Raw genomic sequence first — 9740 nt, 5'->3', positions numbered from 1 at the left:
GAACTGAATACCTTCTTGACCAATGTAGGACCAGCAGCACTGAGAGCCACAGTGAATGGGGGTTGTAGATTTGGATATCTTCTGGGATGGTCTTCAAGAGAGCCTTCCTGTGCTGAGCATCCTGGCCAAACACTACAAAGATGCAGTCTCAAACTCAGCTGTTGCTGAGCGAAGCAACAGTGTCTACAAGCTTGTGTTGTCCAGCTGTAGGCGATCGACCTCTAACAACAACCTACGAGCCTTGGTCTTCATTTACCACAAGATGGCGCCGGAGGAGATGGCCGCCGTTGTACGGTCTCCTAACCAATTGTGCTACTGTGTTTTTTTCGCGATATTTGTATATTATTTTGTACATAATGTTTCTGCTACCGTATCTTACAGCAGAAAAGAGCTTCTGGATATCAGGACAGCGATCACTTACCTCGGATTAGACAAAGATTTTTTCAGCAACAAGCAGGACTCACACGATATCCTCCAAACACCCCACAGGGCAGACATCCCAATTATTCGCAAAAGGAAGCGACGCAGAGGACGAAGAGCCGGATGTCCAACGGGACATCAAAAACTGTAATATCCTATGTTTCACGGAATCGTGGCTGAATGACGACATGGATATTCAGCTAGCGGGATATACGCTGCACCGGCAGGATAGAACAGCACACTCCGTTAAAACGAGTGGGGGCGGTCTGTGCATATTTGTAAACAACAGCTAGTGCACGAAATCTAAGGAAGTCTCTAGATTTTGCTCGCCTGAAGTAGAGTATATTGTGATAAATTGCAGGCCACATTACTTGCCTAGAGAGTTCTCAGCTATACTTTTCGTGGCTGTTTATTTACCACCACAAACAGATGCTGGCACTAAGACTGCACTCAGTCAGCTGTATAAGGAAATAAGCAAACAGGAAACCACTCACCCAGAGGCGGTGCTCCTAGTGGCCGGAGACTTTAATGCAGGGAAACTTAAATCAGTTCTACCAAATCTCTATCAACATGTTAAATGTGCAACCAGAGGGAATGTCTTTTATAGATTTACATTTACGTCATTTAGCAGACGCTCTTATCCAGAGCGACTTACAAATTGGTGCATTCACCTTATGATATCCAGTGGAACAACCACTTTACAATAGTACATCTATATATTTTGGGGAGGGGGGTGGGGGGGTTAGAAAGATTACTTAATCCTATCCCAGGAATTACTTAAAGAGGTGGGGTTTCAGGTGTCTCCGGAAGGTGGTGATTGACTCCGCTGTCCTGGCGTCGTGAGGGAGCTTGTTCCACCATTGGGGTGACAGAGCAGCTAACAGTTTTGACTGGGCTGAGCGGGAACTGTGCTTCCGCAGAGGTAGGGAGGCGAGCAGGCCAGAGGTGGATGAACACAGTGCCCTTCTTTGGGTGTAGGGACTGATCAGAACCTGAAGGTACGGAGGTGCCGTTCCCCTCACAGCTCCGTAGGCAAGCACCATGGTAGCAGATGTGAGCTTCAACTGGAAGCCAGTGGAGTGTGCGGAGGAGCGGGGTGACGTGAGAGAACTTGGGAAGGTTGAACACTAGACGGGCTGCGGCGTTCTGGATGAGTTGTAGGGGTTTAATGGTACAGGCAGGGAGCCCCGCCAACAGCGAGTTGCAGTAATCCAGACGGGAGATGACAAGTGCCTGGATTAGGACCTGCGCTGCTTCCTGTGTGAGGCAGGGTTGTACTCTGTGAATGTTGTGGAGCATGAACCTACAGGATCGGGTCACCGCCTTGATGTTAGCGGAGAACGACATGGTGTTGTCCAGGGTCACGGCAAGGCTCTTAGCACTCTGGGAGGAGGACACAATGGAGTTGTCAACCGTGATGGCGAGATCATGGAACGGGCAGTCCTTCCCCGGGAGGAAGAGCAGCTCCGTCTTGCCGAGGTTCAGCTTGAGGTGGTGATCCGTCATCAACACTGATATGTCTGCCAGACATGCAGAGATGTGATTCGCCACCTGGTTATCAGAAGGGGGAAAGGAGAAGATGAATTGTGTGTCGTCTGCGTAGCAATGATAGGAGAGACCATGTGAGGATATGACAGAGCCAAGTGACTTGGTGTATAGCGAGAATAGGCGAGGGCCTAGAACTGAGCCCTGGGGGACACCAGTGGTGAGAGCACGTGGTGCGGAGACGGATTCTCGCCACGCCACCTGGTAGGAGCGACCTGTCAGGTAGGACGCAATCCAAGAGTGAGCCGCGCCGGAGATGCCCAACTTGGAGAGGGTGGAGAGGAGGATCTGATGGTTCACAGTATCAAAGGCAGCAGATAGGTCTAGAAGGATGAGAGCAGAGGAGAGAGAGTTAGCTTTAGCAGTGCGGAGAGCCTCTGTGACACAGAGAAGAGCAGTCTCAGTTGAATAACCAGTCTTGAAACCTGACTGATTTGGATCAAGAAGGTCATTCTGAGAGAGATAGCAAGAGAGCTGGCCAAGGACGGCACGCTCAAGAGTTTTGGAGAGGAAAGAAAGAAGGGATACTGGTCTGTAGTTGTTGACATCGGAGGGATCGAGTGTAGGTTTTTTGAGAAGGGGTGCAACTCTTGCTCTCTTGAAGATGGAAGGGACGTAGCCAGCGGTCAAGGATGAGTTGATGAGCGAGGTGAGGTAAGGGAGAAGGTCTCCGGAAATGGTCTGGAGAAGAGAGGAGGGGATAGGGTCAAGCGGGCAGGTTGTTGGTCGGCCGGCCATCACAAGTCGCAAGATTTCATCTGGAGAGAGAGGGGAGAAAGAGGTCAAAGCATAGGGTAGGGCAATGTGAGCAGGACCAGCGGTGTCGTTTGACTTAACAAACGAGGATTGGATGTCGTCAACCTTCTTTTCAAAATGGTTGACAAAGTCGTCCGCAGAGAGGGAGGAGGGGGGAGGGGGAGGAGGATTCAGGAGGGAGGAGAAGGTGGCAAAGAGCTTCCTAGGGTTAGAGGCAGATGCTTGGAATTTAGAGTGGTAGAAAGTGGCTTTAGCAGCAGAAACAGAGGAAGAAAATGTGGAGAGGAGGGAGTGAAAAGATGCCAGGTCCGCAGGGAGGCTACTTTTCCTCCATTTCCGCTCGGCTGCCCGGAGCCCTGTTCTGTGAGCTCGCAATGAGTCGTCAAACTACGGAGCAGGAGGGGAGGACCGAGTCGGCCGGGAGGATAGGGGACATAGAGAGTCAAAGGATGCAGAGAGGAGGGTTGAGGAGGCAGAATCAGGAGATTGGTTGGAGAAGGATTGAGCAGAGGGAAGAGATGATAGGATGGAAGAGGAGAGAATAGCAGGAGAGAGAGAGCGAAGGTTGTGACGGCACAATACCATCTGAGTAGGGGCAGAGTGAGTAGTGTTGGAGGAGAGCGAGAGGGAAAAGGATACAAGGTAGTGGTCGGAGACTTGGAGGGGAGTTGCAGTGAGATTCGTAGAAGAACAGCATCTAGTAAAGATGAGGTCAAGCGTATTGCCTGCCTTGTGAGTAGGGGGGGATGGTGAGAGGGTGAGGTCAAAAGAGGAGAGGAGTGGAAAGAAGGAGGCAGAGAGAAATGAGTCAAAGGTAGACGTAGGGAGGTTAAAGTCACCCAGAATTGTGAGGGGTGAGCCATCCTCAGGAAAGGAACTTGTCAAGCTCATTGATGAACTCTCCAAGGGAACCTGGAGGGCGATAAATGATAAGGATGTTAAGCTTGAATGGGCTAGTGACTGTGACAGCATGGAATTCAAAGGATGGGACAGATGGGTCAGGGGAGAAAGAGAGAATGTCCACTTGGGAGAGATGAGGATTCCAGTGCCACCACCCCGCTGACCAGATGCTCTCGGGGTATGCGAGAACACGTGGTCAGACGAGGAGAGAGCAGTAGGAGTAGCAGTGTTTTTTGTGGTAATCCATGTTTCCGTCAGCGCCAAGAAGTCGACGGACTGGAGGGTAGCATAGGCTGAGATGAACTCTGCCTTGTTGGCCGCAGACCGGCAGTTCCAGAGGCTGCCGGAGACCTGGAATTCCACTACCAGATGAGCTAAATCACTTTTATGCTCGCTTCGAGGCAAGCAATACTGAGGCATGCATGAGCGCATGAGCTGTTCCGGACAACTGTGTGATCACGCTCTCCGTAGCCGACGTGAGTAAGGCCTTTAAACAAGTCAACATACACAAGGCAGCGGGGCCAGACGGATTACCAAGACGTGTGCTCCGGGCATGTGCTGACAACTGGCAGGTGTCTTCACTGACATTTTCAACATGTCCCTAATTGAGTCTGTAATACCAACATGTTTCAAGCAGACCATTCTTGGGCACAGGGACTATCCCTGTGCCCAAGAATACAAAGGCAACCTGCCTAAATGACTACAGAACCGTAGCACTCACGTCTGTAGCCATGAAGTGCTTTGAAAGGCTGGTCATGGCTCACATCAACACCATTATCCCAGAAACTCTAGACCCACTCCAATTTGCATACCGCCCAAACAGATCCACAGATGATGCAATCTCTATTGCACTCCACACTGCCCTTTCCCACCTGGACAAAAGGCACACCTATGTGAGAATGCTATTCATTGACTACAGCTTAGCGTTCAACACCATAGTACCCTCAAAGCTCATCACTAAGCTAAGGAACCTGGGACTAAACACCTCCCTCTGCAACTGGATCCTGGACTTCCTGACGGGCCGCCCCCAGGTGGTGAGGGTAGGTAGCAATGCATCTGCCACGCTGATCCTCAACACTGGAGCTCCCCAGGGGTGCGTGCTCAGTCCCCTCCTGTACTCCCTGTTCATCCACGACTGCATGGCCCGGCACGACTCCAACACCATCATTAAGTTTGCAGACGACACAACAGTGGTAGGCCTGATCACCGACAACGACGAGACAGCCTATAGGGAGGAGGTCAGAGACCTGGCCGGGTGGTGCCAGAATAACAACCTATCCCTCAACGTAACCAAGACTAAGGAGAGGATTGTGGACTACAGGAAAATGAGCACCGAGCACGTCCCCATTCTCATCGATGGGGCTGTAGTGGAGCAGGTTGAGGGCTTCAAATTCCTTGGTGTCCACATCACCAACAAACTAGAATGGTCCAAACACACCAAGACAGTCGTGAAGAGGGCACGACAAAGCCTATTCCCCCTCAGGAAACTAAAAAGATTTGGCGTGGGTTCTGAGATCCTCAAAACGGTTCTACAGCTGCAACATTGAGAGCATCCTGACTGGTTGCATCACTACCTAGTACGGCAATTGCTCGGCCTCCGACCGCAAGGCACTTCAGAGGGTAGTGTGTACGGCCCAGTACATCACTGGGGCAAAGCTGCCTGCCATCCAGGACCTCTACACCAGGCGGTGTCAGAGGAAGGCCCTAAAAATTGTCAAAGACCCCAGCCACCCCAGTCATAGACTGTTCTCTCTACTACCGCATGGCAAGCGGTACCGAAGTGCCAAGTCTAGGACAAAAAGGCTTCTCAACAGTTTTTACCCCAAAGCCATAAGACTCCTAACAGGTAAGCAAATGGTTACCCGGACTATTTGCATTGTGTGCCCCCCCAACCCCTCTTTTACGCTGCTGCTACTCTCTGTTTATCTTATATGCATAGTCACTTTAACTATACATTCATGTACACACTACCTCAATTGGCCCGACCAACCAGTGCTCCGGCACATTGGCTAACCGGGCTATCTGCATTGTGTCCCACCACCCGCCATCCCCTCTTCTTACGCTACTGCTACTCTCTGTTCATCATATATGCATAGTCACTTTAACCATACCTACATGTACATACTTCCTCAATAAGCCTGACTAACCGGTGTCTGTATATAGCCTTGCTACTGTTATTTTCAAATGTCTTTTTACTGTTGTTTTATTTCTTTACTTACCTACACACACACACACATACCTTTTTTTCGCACTATTGGTTAGAGACTGTAAGTAAGCATTTCACTGTAAGGTCTACACCTGTTGTATTCGGCGCACGTGACAAATAAACTTTGATTTGATTTGGCTCCGCAGTGGAGCAGTTGATATGGAGCAGGATGAATCAATCAATCAATCAAATGTATTTATAAAGCCCTTCTTACATCAGCTGATATCACAAAGTGTTGTACAGAATCCCAGCCTAAAACCCCAAACAGCAAGCAATGCAGGTGTAGAAGCTGGCTGTGCCGGGTGGAGATTATAACAGAACATGGCCAAGATGTTCAAATGTTCATAGATGACCAGCAGTGTCAAATAATAATATGATTACATTGAGATATAGGCGTAGATGAGCCTGGCCCTTGGTCACTCCCCCACCTCTCGTTATGTTCAGAAAAAGAGCTGTTTGTTCAAAAAATCACTTTGTCTCTAATTGTTTTCATGGAAGATGAACTTGAGATATAATATGTCTTAATTGCAGATTGGACCCCAGGTGTTTCTTTTGTCCTAGTTTAATCTTTTTTAGTACTTACAGATTATGGAGGCATGCATTTTTTTTAATGTTGGAACTCTGAGCTAGCTTCCACCCCTTTTTTGTTCAGAAAAAGAGCTGTTTGTTCAGGAAAATTTGAGCACTTTAAATGTTTCTAATTGTTTTTGTATTATGTATTCTGCTTAAAATCGTCCCAAAACTGAGCACATATGACTTAATTGCTTTATATGAAATTAACGTGAAGGAAAAAAACACCGCAAAATGTATCGCAGAATTTCAGAAAAGCTGCCACAAAATCAAGCGTTTTTGGGCGCAGAAATCAGAAAAGAATGTCGCGAAATCCTGTATTATGTTGGTAGATTGTCTATATTGATGTCAGTATAGTCACTTTAAATACTTTAAATAATGCCACTTTAATAATGTTTACATACATTACTCATATGTATATACTGTATTTTATACAATCTATACAGCATCTTGCCTATGCCTCTCAGTCATCACTCATCCATATATTTATATGTACATATTCTTATTCCATCCCTTTAGATTTGTGTGTATTGGGTAGTTGTTGTGGAATTGTTAGATTACTTATTAGATATTGCTGCACTGTCGGAACTAGAAGCCAAGCCTTTCGCTACACTCGCATTAACATCTGCTAACCATGTGTGACCCATACAATTGATTTGATAGTAACATTATGATAATAAATACGGATAACAGATGCTGTACACTGTTGTAATAATATAACATCACACTGCAGATAGAATGTAATGATAGCTGTCTTGTTTTAGTTTAAATCTATTTGCATTTGTTTTGCCTGACTTCTTTCCGTCAGAGGCCGGTAAAACATGCACAATGACACCGCTGATACGACACTCACGAACATTTCCTGCAGCATCTCATAATCCAGACCAAACTCACTCGGAAAGTGGATACATTTTCCCCGCTTGCTCTACGAGACCTAACAATTTCCTGAAGTTCTTTTCAGCCAAACAATTAGCTACAGGAAATCAGTTCCAGGTAACTATTGCACATTTTTAACATGTTTTTAAATTATGCTTGTAGCACGGTCTGTAAACCAACATATTCCACGATGAAACGGCAGTGGTTGCTGCGGCCTGGCTTTGTTGTTATCCCAGCTAGCCAGCCGTTAGCCAGTTAGCTCCCAACACATCTCCCGTCCAACCCGTGAGTGTAGTTAGCTAGCTAACATGCTAACTTTATTTCAGGGTCACGGTTGAAGTGTGACTTTTAATTCATAGTTAGCCAGCTGTCGTGTCATCGTGAGTAAAATGACTGTTGCGAGAAATTAGATAACCGGCTGCTCATTGTTTAGCCACAGGCCTTTTGGTAGGCCGTCATTGTAAATAAGAATTTGTTCCTAACTGACTTGCCTAGTTAAATAAATAAAACATTTGGTTTTAGCTATCTAAGTAACTAGCTAGCAAAATTAGCAGGACTAAACGTTGCTAAACTAACGTTAGCAGGTGTTGTGCCGAAAATCAGCCCCCCTAATGCGTGAACACGCACGCACGCAATTCTAAATTTTCTTGCATTTTCTTGGCACAACACCAGCTACCGGTTTATGCAAACGTCGAATCCTAATGCTTCGAACACACCTACAGTGATTTTGCGCAATGGTATGCAGCAACAGTTCAACCTTCAGCTACCATTTCTGTCAATCCGTCCAGGCATACACTTTTATGCGTTCGATCAATTCAAGGCAATGCTGTAAAGCAAACGCAGTGTCCCATTGGATATGAATGAATGTACTTCTGGTGTACCAAAATACAATGATACTTTTGGTGTGATCAAGGCGTAACACTTTTTCCATTAAGTTTTCAAGCGAATTAAGAAGGAATGCGGACATAACTTGTAGCAACATAAGATGCAAAATTCGGGTTTCCATCAAAATAATAAAATACAGTTGTGAAACAGGCAAGAATAACAGAATACTTCCAGGTCAAGGATCTTTTGGAATCCTTCAGAATAAGAGTCCTGTCATGGATATACTGGATATAGTGACAAGATACAGGTCTCTCCGCCCTAATAATGGGAGTGGTTGTCCACAAAGTGGCACAGTGGGCTGTCTAGCTCCCGCCTATCCTTTCTTTGAATTGGTCGATACATCTCATTATTGTAATCCTTTTTTGAATATTTGATGAGGGTTGTTGACATCAACCGCCTGTATTCAATGGAGAGTGATGGATCAAATCAATTGTTATTGGTCACATACACATGGTTAGCAGATGTTAATGCAAGTGTAGCGAAATACTTGTGCTTGTAGTTCCAACAGTGCAGTAATATCTAACAAGTAGTCTAACAATTCCACAACAACTACCTAATACACACAAATCTAAAATCTAAGTAAAGGAATGTAGTAAGAATATATACATATAAAGATATGGAAAAGTCTGTATGTAGGTAGCAGCCTCTCTGTGTTAGTGATGTTTAATAGTCTGATGGCTTTGAGATTGAAAAATAGCTTCTGTCTTTCGGTCCCAGCTTTGATGCATCTGTACTGTCTCTCCCTTCTAGATGGTAGCAGGGTGAACAGGCAGTGGCTTGGGTGGTTGTTGTCCTTGATGATCTTTTTGGTCTTCCTGTGACATCGGGTGCGGGAGGTGTCCTGGAGGGCAGGTAGTTTGCCCCCCGATGATGTGTTGTGCAGACCACACCACCCTCTTGAGAGCCCTAGCGTCATGCCGTGAATATGCATGGCCATCTCGAGACTCCAGTGTTTTTTCTAAAAGTTGTGTCTCGCATGTCACATGTCCTACTTCTATCAGTACATTCGTAACGACATAAGGATGACACAACTTCTATTCGATCAAGTAAACCTTGTGTAGCAAATAAGCACTTTTTTGTTGTTGAAGAAAATCGACTCACTCTCATTGACCTCCATACAAAACTCCCTGCTTGGTGGGCAAAACAACGAGAAAACGGCACCTGCTGGAGGGAGACAGATTTGCAGCCGCGTTGGGCCTCTCTCTTCCTCTTCCTCTGTGTATACTTTGTAAAAATCACCCTGAACTCTTTCGGTCTCCTCTTTTAGATCCACCTCCAGCCTACCATGTCTGAACCAGGTTCTGGTTGTGGTGTTCCAGCCCAGAGAAGCTCACAGCGGGGTCCAGAGATGCTGTCAGTGAAGCTGGGTGACTGCAATCAAACAGTGGAACTCAATGTGATTGTCAAAGAGGAGGAGGAGGACAGAGAAATCAATGAGCGGGAGGAGGAAGAGAGAGAGGAGGACAGGGACTCTGTTGACTCAGGTAAATTCAGGCTAAGATCCTCTTTGTTTCAGAGAGTTGAACAATCAAAAATAACTATTGATTTTCTGGTTAATTAATAAATGGTAACTTAGATATGT

The sequence above is a fragment of the Salmo salar genome, chromosome 02 (assembly GCF_965601325.2).
Source record: "Salmo salar chromosome 02, fSalSal1, whole genome shotgun sequence".
NCBI lineage: Eukaryota > Metazoa > Chordata > Actinopteri > Salmoniformes > Salmonidae > Salmo > Salmo salar.
Note: the sequence above shows the minus strand (reverse complement) of the source record.